Here is a 16,335-nt window from a genome sequence, read left to right on the forward strand (position 1 = left end):
TAGGATACCTCTACCACATCAAATTGAAGCTTCCCCTACCTTTGTTTGACTGGCATTATGCCAAACACTTGGCAAGCCATTGAGAAAACAATAAAATTATCACTGTCACAGTCTGGAATGCTGCCCTTTTACTAGTCAGCAGCTATTACTCCTTTGGACCTGCACTTGAAGAGTTGAATTGGAAAATAGACCTCAATGAGGTCTGAAAAACATTGAATAACCTTCCTATTACATAGCCTTCATAGTTCCAAGGCTTGGATTATGCTTTTGAAGCATTCCATGAGCATTTTACCAAACACATACACAAAAACAGTGAACTCACTGTTTTGTTTACAAAATGAGAACGCTTAAATGGAGAAAGCTACTCTAATTCATCAAGATGATGCTAAAAATCCTTGGTCACATGTCCAAACCTCTGCCTCATTCATTTGTTCACTCCAAATTGTTTTTGGGTGCAAATCTTGAGTTTTTGTTCATGCTACTAGCCAAATAACCAATACTTGCCTAGTATTCACTCAAGTCCTTCTTCCAATCACACTCTTGGAATAAAATAGAGCATATGTATAGTATATACATGAATTCCAACTTGACTAAATCCATTATGTGGGATCCCAGACTTGGATTAGTCAAGTGGTGACATTTTAGAACTTCAAACCCTTGACAGGGCAGCGAGCACACAGATTGCAAATAATTTTGTACACTCCAATTTACAAGAGAAACCAATACAACAATCAACTAGAGAGAATTATACAACTGTTATGCACACTTCCCAAAGGTACAGTACAAACTATGGAGCTACAGTACAAACTGTTTCACAAAGGAAGGAAAAACCAGTCATAAAAGCCAAATTTCATGATTTTATTAAAAAGCTCTTGCTTGTACAATAACCAACCCTATTCAAGGAAAAGGGAGGTTTTTTTATAGTCCATCGAATTAGTTATCAAGCCCTATATGGATAGGAGGCTTTCACAACTACATTTTGCAAGAAAACCCCCAAAAATGACAACTTTGACAACTTTTCAAGCCAAATGATAACTTTTCTTGCTCAATGAGGCATTTTTGACAATCCAACCTTGTCAACTTGTCTAAAAAACTTTGATATACCTAAAAACACTATCAAACATGTTTCAGTGCTTTGGAAAGCATTAGAAGACCTTTTTGGCAATTTTGCACATTTTTGCCAAAAATTGTCAACTCAAAGCCTGAAAGGCAAAACTTGATCTCTTGAGCCCAAAATAATATCAAAACCACTAAAAATGACACATAAAAACCTAAAAGAACATTATCAACCTAACACAAGACATTACAAACATGAAAGCATTAAATACTCCAAAATGGGAGTTGTACTCAACTAGGTGCTCCTGCACCACATCCAAGGCCTCATCATTTCTTAATGTTATGTGGCAAGAGAGGTCATGAATGAAATGCACTAAATAATATTCTCTACAAATCTTTTGGTGATTAAAATAGGCTCTAGGAGAATAAGGAGGATCTAGAGAGATGGAAACACCATTATTTTGATTTTACCCCTCTTGCGCAAGGGTATGTGTACGAGAAGAAGATGTGGCCATGTTGCTCTTCAATGCTTGCTCTCCATTAGAGAGATAATTGATATGACTATTAACTCTTTCTTCATTCACATTAGATACCCTCAAAGAGGTACAAGTGTTAGGTTTTCCATTAACATCTCTAGGATTAGGATCTACAAAAGCTTTGAAGTGATTTACGTATGAAAATCATTTTCCCAAAAATGTCACCATAACACAACATATATGATAGATGTAAGCTTTGAGATCTAATTAGTGAAAAGGAAGCAATTTGGAAATCCTAAAAAATGCAATATGTCTAAGTGATATTAATGAAAAGAAGTAACATGAAGTGAAAGAAGTCATTATCTGACACATGATTATAATAAATATAGGTAAAAATCAATGTAATCATATGTGAAATGACAAATAAATCAAATCCATTAATTGCCATGATGAATATTTAAATTTAGATTGAATCAAATTAATCAAAATAAATTAGGGTTTTATAAATAAACCTCTTAATTTATGTAAATTGATGAGAGTCACAAATTTGATTTTTTATTTTTTATTTTGAGATTTAAATTTTGAAAAATGTGAAATTTAAAAATGAGAATTTAATTTTGAAATTTGAAATTTGGAAGTTGAAATTTGAAATTTGGAACTTGCAAAATAACTGAATAATGCAAAATTTTAGAAAAATGATTTATTCAATTAATAAAGGATAATTGAGAAAATTTGTGCAATCCTCCTAGGATATTTAAATTTAAAACCAGGGCTTTGAAAATAACCTCTTAATTTTAAAAAATAAATTTAAAATTATCTGAAGGAAATCTAAATTTAAAATTAGGGCATTGTAAAAAGAACCTCTTAATTTTAAAATTAAATTTAGATCTAAGGTTGAAATTTAGAAATTGAAATAATTAATGCAAAGTTGGGAAATGCACAAGGTTAATTTTAATTTAAAAATTAGGGCTCTTTTAATTAACCACTTAATTTGAAATTTGATCTAAGATTGCAATTTTGAATTTGAGGCAACTCTAAAATGATAAATTCAAAATTTAAACAATCCTCTAGCTTAATTTAAAAAAAAAATTAAATTAGGGTTTTTGAAATTAACCACTTAATTTTAAAATTTGAATTTGAAATTAAATTTGTAGATGAAAATTTGAATTTTGAAACTGAAAAACACTCAAATCTGAAATAATTTATCCGAATTAAGCAATTCACAAGTTCAAATTAAAATTTTAAAATTAGGATTTTAGTGAAATTACTGATAAATTTAAAATTTGCAAGGAAATCAAACTTGTGAATGAAAATTTAAGTTTTAAATTGCATAAACACTCAGATCTGAGAACATAAATTAGAATTAAGGGAGTAAGGAGTCGAGTTCACCAAAATCTAATGGTGAAAAGCTAGGGTTTCTACCATTAGAGAGATGAAAACCACTAATTTGTCATTACATTGAAATGAGGGTGAAATCCAATAGATCCAATCCCAAATGAAGAGTGATAAGGACTGAATTCTGAATGGATTTAAGGGCTGTGTGAATTTATTGACCCTCTTTTATGAGTTGAAATGTTGAATTAAGGTAAGATGCTGAAAAATGAACGTAAAATCGAGAAAACAATGAGCTATAGACGTGCGATATTTGCATGCCCCTTGATCTGAGCAATATATGCAGATTCGAACTTGATCCTCGAAAAAGCTCCAAAAATGTCAAGATCATGATGGTGGGTGCCCTTCTCCTCCTACTTTTTTGCATGCCAAAAAGGGTTGATTTGTCTTTGCAAATAAAGTTTATTATGAAGATCACAACTTCGTACCTATTTCTTGCACATAGAAAAAAGGGGAAATAGGTTGGAAATAAGGGTTTGCCTAAGTCAAACCCTGATTTAGGAATTAACCTTGAAAAATATTGCAAATACTTGAAATAAATGATGGAAAGATATACCTTAGATTTGTAATGACTGATAATGATGCTTTCCTTCTAGAATGTAATCACATTTGTTGTATGAAATAGCGTGAACGTGACAAAACCCTAATCACACACACACACACACACTTGCATAAGAATGATGTAAAGTTGCTCCACAATAGATAGATGAACAATATGCAACCTTGAAGACCTCTAGAAATGCTTGATGATGAATACTTCAATGCTTTATTACTTGATTGCAGTGCTCTCAATATCTCTCTTGTTATGAATGTCTTGTCCCTAAAATTAGAGGGGAACACCTCCTTATATATTTGGCCATCGTCAAACATATTAATTTTCTGACACAAGCCGACATGAAGGAAGGTTTCCCGCTCAAAATTTGGATAGAAAAAAGGGTTTAAATTAGAGCCCGATTAGGGAGGACCATGTCATGGTGCTATGGTCCAAGTGAGGACCAAGGTGCCATGCCTTGGTCTTACCCCATATTTGGGCTATGGTTAAGGGTCCCAACAAGGTGGAATGTGATATAAAGGCCATTATTTCATGGTACAAGCATAAATAGGTCTTGACCAAGCATTAGGATGCAAACACTAAGGTAAGGGCCCCAAATACGGTCAAAATTGCAAAGGGTGCAATTTTAAGACACTATAGTTGATATTAGTTTTATCATCTACTAAAGATGAACCTAGATCTATGAAGGTAGCTCTTTCTTTTAATGAGCATGAATCTTGGAGGAAGGCCATAGATGATGATATGATGACAATGAATAGATATGAGAATTAGGGTTTTAGTTGAGCTCCCTAAGAGAATAAATTTATTATTTTTAAGCTTGAATTTAAGAGAAAATTTAGAGTAGATGAATAGTTGGAAAGGTATAAGGTAATATTGGTGGCCAAAGAGTACTCTTGTTGAGGGAGTTGGCTACAGTGAAATTTTCTCTCTTATTGCATTTTTTTTATTATATTATTTCTTCCCATTATTGCTTCTTGTTAGCAAGAGGAATGGTGAAACTATACTTTGAAGATCTATACCCCATCTATGTCTTATTTTAGTATCTATACCCTAGATGATGCAAAAAAGGAAATCAATATATGCAAAAGTCAATTGAAACAATAAACCATTCATAACTTAACAGATCATAAAGAATAATCACCACATACAATTGGACTAACAACAATATCATTATATTATATCATGGATCTCAAAATGCATTACATGTTCATGATCTCAATCTTTATATCTTCTAGTTCATTTATATAATCTATATCATTCCCATCACTTCTATATTGTCATGCCCAAACTTTTGGGCAAAAATGCAACAACAATTTTTTTTTTAACTACACTATAATACTTGATGTTCTAAGTTCAAAAGGTGAGATAACTTAATTTGTTTTCACTAAAGGATAACTCAAGTGTCATTAAGAATGGGTTTCTAAAGAGCGATAATTTATTTAATTTAATTAGGAGACTTAAGACTAATTCCCAACTCCTAAGCAGTTTAATAAACACATTAGATTTTAATTTACTTAACAATTACACTAATTACCATTATCTAAACTAAATAATTTAACCCTATAAAGTCATCACAACCTTTATAATTAATTAATTCTCCCAATTAAAATCCTCGAATCTTAATTATATTATGAGTTATTATTAATCCCTTACAATATTTAAATAACTCCAAAATTCACTAAATTAACATTAATACAATTCATTGTATTAATAATAATTAAATAGGCGAATATTTGAAACGTCTCCAACGTCATCAAAATAACATTATTAAGTTGACTTAGAAAATAAATCTTCCTATAGATAAGCATTTATAATTAAATCAACCCTTATAAATATAACTTAATCATATACAATTAAATTACCCCCTTAGGGGTTTAAATAATCATTATAATTAAAATACCCATTAATAAATGTTAATGAAAATTAAAATAAAATTATATATATATATATATATATATATATATATATATATATATATATATATATATATAATATAAACAAGAAAATATAAACCCGAATTATTCTCTTACAAAATCAATTAACCTATGATATAAAATATAAATCCCCCTTAGCTATAATAAAATTACTTTATTTTTCCCCCAATATCTTATTTCAAACTTGAAATCCCTTTTATTAAAAAATCTTATAAACCCTAGGTTTATGCATCATTTTTATATAACCTTCTTTTACCCACCCTAACACTTCTTCCATAGTTTTCTTTTTACTAACCCTAACCCGAAATTGGGTTAGGGTTTTCATTTTCTAAACTTGTTTTGTAGGGGCCAATCATGGAGGAAGGAGAAGGGTCGAACGAAAGGGCAGGGTGCAAGGTCGAATGGAAGGGCAACGCGTGTAGAAGGGTGTACCCCTGGGGAATGCAATACAGGGTGGTCGAGGCCTTCCCTGTGGGGCGCGACCCACAGTGATGGCCGAAGTCGTCCCTGTGGGTCACGGCCCGCAGTGGCGGCTAAAGTCGTCCCTACGGGCTGCGACCCACAATGTGGCCGAAGCCGCCCCTATGGGTCGCGGCCCGCAGTGGCGGTCGAGACCGTCCCTACGGCTCACCGCCTATAGCGTGGCTGAGCCGCCCCCTATGGGTGGCTTCGCAGCCCACAGTGGCCGACAACAGGGAAACTCACAGTTTTCTTTTTTATATAAATTTTTTATTTATATATATTGTTTTAAATACAGTTCTCTTTTATAGATTGGTTTAGTTAAGTAGCATTAGTTTCATTAAATTTAAATATAAATATATTTATGGAGTTCATTTTGTTTTCATAAGCCAGTAAGGTTTCTTTTATTTGTGGAATATACATACACAGTGTATATCCAGATTCATTTGTTTTAGCAATATTATAAAATCTACATGTAATGCATTCTTTTATATATATATATATATATATATAGAGAGAGAGAGAGAGAGAGAGAGAGAGAGAGAGAGAGAGAGAGAGAGAGAGAGAGAGAGAGAGAGAGAGAGAGAGAGAGAGAGAGAGAGAGAAGTTAAAACCATTGTATTCTCATAGGGGTATGCTCACTGTTATTTTCCAGATTTGTTAAATGTCAGAAATTAATAGAAATGCTACAATGAACTCTTACTTTCAAATTTAGGATATTACTAGTTTCATGAGTTTGAATGAATACTAATGTAGTGATTAAAATAACTCAACTTTAAACTAGTTAATAACTAGATTTAGAAACTAAATCAGAATATAAGCAAAAAGATTAACTATCTATTTTCCTTCCCATGTAATCTATTTTTCTTATAAAGAAATTATGCAAAATTGTAAATACATATTTACTCCTCTTTACTCCTACTTTTGCAAATGAATAATTTTTTTTTGAATGAATCTACTCAATAGTTAAGACATATTTAAAAATAAGATGCATATAAAGTTTAAAGCTTTTGAGATTATTTATTTTGACAATAACTTAAATCTGTCACTCATAAATTCTTTCCTTTATATTTATTCAAAAACATAAATGAAAGTATGAACTTAATGAATACAAAATTATTTGCTTCTCTTCACAAGCATCCTTTTTTTATACAATAGTAAGAAGGGAACTACAAGGTATCTTTCTTTTTTTTTCAATAAGAATTTACAACTGAAAATAGAATTACAACTTTAACTCCTTTTTCATGATAATGAATAAACAATAGAGAAATACTATTTATATGCTTCTTTGATTTCAATGTAATGAATAAATATCAAAAGTAAATACATCTTCTTTTCTTTCTATATCCACTTTACAATGATAACAAAATTACAACTTCAAGCCTCTCTTTTACTTTACAAGAATAAGGAGCTTTGTTACAACATATCTTTTCAGAATTCCAAATAAATCTAATAGGACACTTGCAAATGAACTTGGCTTTTCTTTATCCTTTAACCCAAATGTGAACCTGTAAATAAAACTTCTAGGTTGTGACCATGGAGGCTCACCTCCCAACCTAGGCTTACAAGAAGCCACCCCCGAGCTAGGAGAACCAAGGCTAAATGGGTTACAAATAAACTCAATAAAACATGCAAGAAAGACTTATACAAAACACAAACTCCCAACCCAAGGATTCACATTTGTCACTATGTGACTAACTTTGTGGGGTGAAAGTGGACCAAGCACCTAGAGGAAATCTACAAGAAAGAGGAACAAATGCCTTCACAAGGCTACCAAAATACAACCAACTCAAGGTCACATACTTGACCCAAAAACATCCCTTATGTCCCCCATGGCTTACAAGCCCAAATCTCCCCTTTTAAATAAGCATAAAACAATGCAGCAAGGGTCCCATAACCCTTGTGTATCTCTCTCTCACAAGAAGAGAGTCTCGACACTCTTAGGCTGTCAAGCAACCCTTGACCCCAAGGCTACTCTTCCCTGCCAAGGGTGAGTATGGCCTTGAAACACCCATAACACAAGAAAATCATAAATATCATAAAGGCAAACACAAAGAAGGAACTCAATAACCAACACCACAAATCACATATACACAAAAGCTAATACAAAAGCAAATTTTCCTTCACATAAAACTATGGTAATCAAAATGCATGGAAGAACACTACCAACCTTTGATCATGCAAATGGTATGAGGAATGGTTGAAGAAGAGTTGCCCAATCCACTAGTCTTTTCTTCCCAAAACCAAAAAAAATGCATCTCCTATCCCAAATTTTCAAAACAATTCTAAGTCTCCAAGATTGGAGAGTGGGTGATCAAAATCCTATGTTTGAATCCCTTCCCTAAGTAGGATCTCCTCCCACTTTCCAACTTCCTTGGAAAGGATGTGAGATCCCATAGGTTTGTATTCCCAACCTCTTGCATGGTTTCTAAAAAAGGAAACTGAAAAAGGTAAGAGAAAGTGGGGAGAAGCAACTATCACTCAAATGGAAGGTTGTCTAACCAAGGAGAAATCCTCAAAAGTTGAATTTTCGTCCATCTTGAAAAACTCACTTTTGAGGTGACTTGACAGTCACATGTGAGTGGTCACATGGCTAAAATTGACCTTTAACCATAGGTATAACATATGGGCTTTCAAAAGTGCCCTAAACCTAATCTTAGGAGTTAGTTTGACCCTCCAGAAACCCACCTAAAGTTTGTCTACGAGACAAACTTGAGTTGACCATTCTAATGGCTCTCTAACCAAGACTCTATTGGGACCACATCAAGATATTTGAATAATGCATTGGTTACACAAATTCCCTCCAAAGGACATGTCATTGCCAACTCACATCACAACACAAGTGTCAAGTGACACCATAAAAAATACACATCACTATAATATGCATGCCATGTCCTTCTTTTGGAATTAACAAAATTAATAAATACAAATTAAACACACATTCAAGCATTCACATTTACAAATATAAATATATTACATACAAGGTGTTTTCTCTCCAAATAGATAACCCTTGGCTTCACTAACGCACATAGGTTTAGTTTGATTCTCCGAATAGTTTCCATGGTCACATGGATTAGTTTTCCTGCACATCTCACTTTGCACGTTAGTAATCTCAAATAATCACATGAAATATTAATATATGAAAATAATACAAATCTGACACTTTGCATACAATTTACATCATAACAATCAAATTATCAATTATCCAATAGAATCCACATGAAATAATTTACTCAATGGCATCATCATAATCATCATGAAATTCAATCATTCATAAGACATGCATCCATATTTTCTAACATCATAAATAAAGTACTACAAATAGATGACATACATCATATCAATGTTATCCAATCACTGGATCATATAGAAACTATATCCATAATGCATCAAAATAAAGTATCAATAATAGGTCCAACATGAAAAATAACTGCAATGCTATGACGGCTTGGGGCAGGGCCTCACATATATATTCTAAAAATAAACTACAAGGCTATTATATACATCTTCCAAGATTGGATATCACTCCTAGAGTTAGCCTAGATGTTTATTTCTATACCTCAAACCAAATGTGGTAGCCTGAGTCAACTCTATTCTTGATCTAATCCCTTCTAACATCATCCCCTTTTAAAATTATGTCTTGTCCTTGAGACATAAACTTAGGGTAGGATTCCTAGATAAGTTATCTTCAACTATTTCATATCTTTCTCCCAACTACTCTTGGCTTGTTGTATCATTAATATATAGCACTCAATCCAGATTGTATATGTCTTTACCCTGGACATTGTGGTTGGGGTCTAGATTTGCTATTATAGTATTTTTGTGTCAGCTATTACCCCTTGAAGATGTGTCAAGTGTATATGCACCATTCCTCAAAGCTCCATGACTTGACTCTTGAGTTTCTCTCTCTAAATGTGGACTTGTTGTAGTCATCCATTCAATGCTTCTATCTTCATGCACTCTACTCTATCGATGTCTACTAGTGGATTGTATGTTCAACCAACCATATTGATTTGATCCTCTATCTACAAAATTTAGTCCTTGAGACTCTTCATTGTGCTCGGCCATTGTACAAAGAACTAGTATATTATTGCACCTTCACCAATACCATCTTGTATCTTCTTTAATTTTGCATCCAATTTGGAATATGTTATGGTGGTCTTAGCTACATATTCATCTATTTTATGCATCATGACTTACTCCTATGCTTCCCTCTAAATATCCTATTTCTTAGAGGCTAGATCACCTTTTAAACTATCCACCAAAAATTTGAGTTTTTGTGCCATCGGTAGAGATGCATCCATTTGAATGTGTGGTATTTTACTTTGCAATGTCATCACTACTTCTCCTATTTGTTCTATATTCTACACGTGTGTTCAAAATATCTTCCCTCTCTTTAGCATGGAATTAATCTCCTATGTGGATATTTTGTAGTGGGGAAATGCTCAACATGGTCACCTATTGCCCAACCATTGGTAATTGGAGAAGTTGCAGAGTCACTTGCACTTGTTGGTTCTCCTCCAAGAACATCTTTATTATATTTTATTTCTCTTCAGTTGTAGATAGTTCATCATCATCATCCTAGCCTTTATATTCCTCTAGATTATTTTCTTGTCCCTTCTTCATGTTTTCTTCTTTCTCTATATCCTCCATGCCTCCCTTTTCGACATCCATTAGTTCTTTTGCTTGCTTCTCTACCTTCTCCTTCTCCTCTATTACAATTGTCTTTTTTCTTCTTTGTGGTAGTATATTTTGTCTTCCTCCACTCCATGGTATCTTTTAATTTATCTCTATGTCTCATCCTACCAAATCGATGATATTTGGTACAGTTCTAACAATGTTATTTTTTTATGGTGATTGTGCATCCTCACCACACGTCTCTGTAGTCCACATCATGTCTTTATATAACCTTCTTGTGACCTTTTGATCTTCCTCCCAAAGTTTATCTTCATCCTCCTTTTCTACCTCTATCAGCTTGTCTACCCTATGCTTTGTCAAGAGCTCTTGTGATTGTGCCAATAACAATTCCCTCTTTTTCTCCTTTGTCATATCTGGGCCAACCTATGAAATCACAACTTCATTCCTTATTCCTCCTTCCATATCTAATTATTTTTCCTATTTGATCCTAATTTCTACTTGGATATATGGAAGAAAGTCATTGGCTTATTTAGGAAATTGGCTTATTGTACCAAACACTACATTATCTTATCTTTTTTCAACTTTATCATCTCTAGATATGATGACAGTAGCTCTATTAGTATCTCACTGGTGACAATGACATCAAAAGTCTCCATTATGTCAGTTTTCTCCTTGCGGGGTCTAATCCTTTCTCCTCTATTCTGAAAAGTGTATGTACTATCTTCTTCTTTGTTGACTACCTCTTCAGTTGGGTTTCCACTTCTTCCTCTTCTTCTTCTTCCTCCAAATCGTGAATCTCTACATCCTTCTCTATCTTCATGGTGGTTGGTAGAGATGACCTATTTTCTTACTTCTTAGGTCTTGGTCCCCAAGGATTTTGTAGTGTTCTACCCCTTTTAGGTGTTTGGGATGGTGGCATGGAAGAGGTTGCACCTTTTTTTGTTGCTAGTGAGGTTATGTGAAATCTCTTTAACCTTCTAGAAGAGGTGGTCGCAATGTATATGGTTGTGAAAGAAGTGGTTTTCACAGATGGGTTTGTTATGGTGGAGGGTTTTGTAGTGGGTGGTGGTCTAACTTGTCAAAGCTCAGCATAAAATTGAGAAAATCCCTCGTTAGGAATTCCTACTTTCTCAAACAACTTCTTGTTTATTTATGCCTTCTCATGTGCTTCCTTCTTGATCTTAGTGTCTATGATCACCTTGGATATTCCAAATATTGGGCCCTCCAAATTATTTTCACTTCTCAATAGAAAAGAAAAAATAATTATTCACTTCTTACTTGGATACTTTATAGAGTAACCAAGGTACCCATACCATCCTTGGCTCCATTGCTTCCATATAGGTGAAGTGCTTGTCCACCATGAATATGATTGTGTTTGTATGTTAACACACGCCCATAGGGGACTCACTCTCTCTTATGCATCTCTTCTAAGAAGGTTTTAAACCTCTAATATATTGTGTTAAGTTGCATCATCAAGAAACCTTTAAATATGGTACATTATTTGTTCCACTAATATTTGGTTTGGTCTCTGTGTGACTCCTTTGAACTGCAAAAATTTATTCAGAAAATAAAATAATGAGAAAATTAGTACATGGTTCCATATTAGAAGGGGTACTTTCTACTCTTCACTTTGCCCAAGTCCTCCAAGTTTCTCTCTAAATCTCTGACATAGATCAAAATCCTTCCCCTCGACGACCATTTGATATACAGTGTAGATGGCAGCAATCGTTGTCAAGTCTTCTTTGTTTGTATAATACTCATATACACTGCCCATGGTGGCGTAGTAAACTCCATCATCGGTGATTGTGCTTACCCTCATACATCTTCCATTTGACAAAGCCCCAGTCAACTCCATCTCATTATTTTTTATTGCCTTCTTTGTTGGAATGACCCTTGTTACCAATAGGTCTGTAATTGCATAAATTCCCTCTTTGGTGAATTTATAGGATTTATCCAAATAGATAAACTCATTATGTACCATACTAAATGTTATTTTGATCTACTTTGAGTGCTTGTCTTCAAAATTTGGTAGGTCCTTCCAAAAATCCAACTTACTTCTTGGGATATTGTGGTATTTCTTTTTATATCTAATCATCCTTCTTCAATAATGTCTGTCTAAGTTTGTCGAACCTTCGGCGGTCAATTTTTAAGAAATTGTCATGAATGTATTTTCAAACATCATTGAGGAATACAACATTGATTGGTACACTTGATAAAACACCATATTTATTAGTTAGCATGGATATATACAAGAATTTATCATATATGGGTGGGGTTTATCGATAAGGCTAATGTAGCATCCTAAATTGTACACCCTTACAATTTGGTCCACATTTGGGACCCTCACCTTAGTGTTTGTACCCCGATGCTTAATTAATACCTACTTATGCTTATATCAGGCAAAGCAAGCCTTATTTTCACCTTACACCTTGCATGGCCCTTTGGTCCTGGTCTTAAAATGGGGTAGGACCAGGGCGTGGCGCCATGGTTCTCATTGGGACTAGGGCATGACGCCTTGGTCCGCCCAAATAGGACCCCAATTTGGCCCCTCACAACAATCATAATGAGTTGGACGGAATGTGATCTCCATGTCATCTCTTGTCAGAAAATTAAGTTGTTTTCCCAATAGGCAAGTATATAAGGAGGACTTCCTCTCTCATTCTAATATATGGAGATAGAGGAAAACAAAATTATAATCACAAGGCATCAAGAATTCATGCATTGAATTATTTCATCATCAATCATTTCTAAAGGTCTTCAAGGTTGCATATTTTTCATTCATCTATTATGGAGCAACATTGTATCATCATATGCAAGCATTTGTGTGTGATTAGGGTTTTGTCATGTTCATGCCATTTCATACAACACATGTGACTACATTCAAGAAGCAAAATATCATTATCAGTCATTGCATATCTGAGGTATATATTTCAATTATTTATTCTAGTATTTACAACATTTTATTCAAGGTTGATTCCTCAACCTATTTCCCCTTCTTTTTGTGTGTAAGAAATAGGTGTGAAGCTATGATCTTCAAAATAAGCATTATTTAGAGTGATGAATCAATCCCCCTTTGGTGTGCAAAAAATTTGGAGGGCCAAGGCGATCACCACCATGGTCTCGACATTTTAGGAGCTCCTTCAGGGATTGGATCCAAGTTTTCTTATATTTCTTAAATCTAGGTGCATGGCCCAATCCGATGACTATAGCTCACTGTTTATGTGTTTTCATTCTCATTTCCAACACTTTACCCTAATTTCAGCAATTCAACTTACAAAGGGGTTAAACAAATTCACAACTTGAATCCAATCAGTATTTTCAATCCTTCCTTGTTGGTTTATGACTAAATCTATTGGATTCAACCCCTCTTTTGAATGTAAGTGGTCCCTGAGTAAAATTTAGTGGTTTTACTACATCTTGTGGTGGAAACCCTGATTTTTCACTCCATTTTAGCTAATAACTTGTGGGATGACCATGGTGAAATTGCAACTAGCAGAAGGATTGATAACTTTCGGATGGTAGCTATGATGTTCTAGGGCTTGCAAGGGATTTTTAGGGATTTGATTAATTGAAACAACTTAAAATTCCAAGTGAATGTGAGAGAAAGTGACTGACAATTAGTGGTGGTGAGTTGTTAAATAGGCCAAGGTGTAGGTGAGAAATAATGCAGTGTTCGTTGGCAGAGAATCCTAGTTGTTAAATCTGTATTTTTTAGTTTTCTTTTTTGTGGTTAATAATATTTTGGGGATTTTAAAAAAATTTTATTCCTAATTTACTATGATACATATGGTACAAAATTTTATTTTTCTTCTAGCTTACTTTTGCACTAGAGGTTGATGGTATGCTTGATTATTGTGCCATTAATGTGGCCTAATATCAAATCTCCATCCAAGTGTCTAAGTCTTAATGCACTTGATTCATAGATATCATGAATGTTATAGGGTGCTAACAATCGCACTTGCAACTTCCCCTACTTTTTGAACTTGCTATCATACATCAATATTAGGTCCCTTATTCTTAATGTCTTCAACCTTAAGTTTTTATCATGTCATGCCTTCTCTCTTTGTCACTATAGTTGATGGTTATACATTAAAATATGTTGGAATTCATCCAATTTTCTCAAATCCTATGTCCTCTATACAAAAGATTGATCATCCTCTAGTTATAATGTCAAAGTAGTGCACATATTGGGTATAATGAAGTTCATTGAAACTGTCACATCTAGACCATACACCAATTAAAATGGAGTGTACTCACTAGTCCTATTATGTGCAGTACGGTAGGCCCACAATACCACAATTTCTTTTATATCTCAATCTACCTTGTTTTTGTCACACATCCTGGTCAATGCCTTTCCAATTATATTTTTCAATGCTTCACTTGCCCCATTAGTTCGGAAATGATACAATGGAATCTTGTTGTGCACAATCACAAAATTTTGAAGTATCTCCCTAATCATATTAGTGATGAAATTATTCCCTTTATCACTAACAATACTTAAAGGATATCCAAAACTTGTAATTATATTCTCTTGTAGGAACTTTATGGTAGTCTTGGTTGTAAAATTCCTTATTGATTCTACTTCTTCCCACTTTGTCAAATACTCCACTCAATTGATTATGAATCTAACCTTTGAATGCCTTGTTAATGGATCAATTGGTCTAAGAAAATATATCACCCACTTCTGAAATGGATTTTGTGCTAGTACTAGCCTTAGTAACATTTCATCCCTTGCAATACCTCTCCCTTCCCTTTAACAAATGCCACAACCTTTGGTATCCTTATTCAGTGTTGCCCACTAGAATCTAGCATGTAACACTCTCCTAATTGTGGATTCTCTACCATTGTGCCCTCCAGGAATGCCTTCATGAGCTTGCTTCAAAATGGATTGTCTTTCATGCTTATAGACCACTCTTTCAACACTTCGTATCTCCCCAAATGTTGTAGTTTTCCTTTACCCAATGTGTATGGTATTTCCCTTTGCACTAGTGATTTCATATCTTGTGGTGAGATATCCTTGGGAAATTCCCCTTTAGAAAGTAGAATAGCAATGTCTCCTAGTTCCTCTAGTACCACCTTAATACGAAATTAATGTGCTCCCAATAAATTCTCTCATTGGGCTTTTGGTTCTTCCCCAATTTCTATTCTAGACAAGCAATTCAGACCTTGATTGTTCTTCCTCGGCTTTAACATGATTTTGAAATCTAACTCCTGAAACAACAACCATCTGCATATGCAATTGTGTGTCATCACTTTGTTCAATAAATACTTCAAAGGTTCATGGTTAGTGAGAAATATAAATGCCATAGACAATAAATAATTTCTATACCTCTACAATGCATATACTATATCCAACACTTCTCTTTCTATGGTAGTGTAATTTTTCTCTATTGTACACAACTTCCAGTTGGTAAATGCAATTGGATAATCTTTGTTCCCTTTAGGTTGGTCTAACACTTCTCCTATGGATATTTTGAAAGCATTCACACGAACATGAAATGGTGTATTCCAATCCGAGAATGTTAGAATAGGTGCTTCTACAATCTTATGCTTGAAAGTATTAAACACCTTTTGTGCTTCATCATTCTAGGCTATACTCATGCCATTCTTCTTCTTCAACAACTCCTCCATTGGTATGACAATACTAGCATATCCCTTAATGAAATTTTGTTGGTATCCGATATATGCCAAGAATGTCTTTACTTCTGGTTTAATTTTTGGTGGCAGTAAGTTTAGTATCAAAGAACCTTCATGGAGTCTACAATCAGTCCTTCCTTGCATATAATATGATCTAATAGTGTCCCAAAAGGTACAACAAACACACACT

The sequence above is a fragment of the Cryptomeria japonica genome, chromosome 7, assembly GCF_030272615.1.
Source record: "Cryptomeria japonica chromosome 7, Sugi_1.0, whole genome shotgun sequence".
Lineage (NCBI taxonomy): Eukaryota > Viridiplantae > Streptophyta > Pinopsida > Cupressales > Cupressaceae > Cryptomeria > Cryptomeria japonica.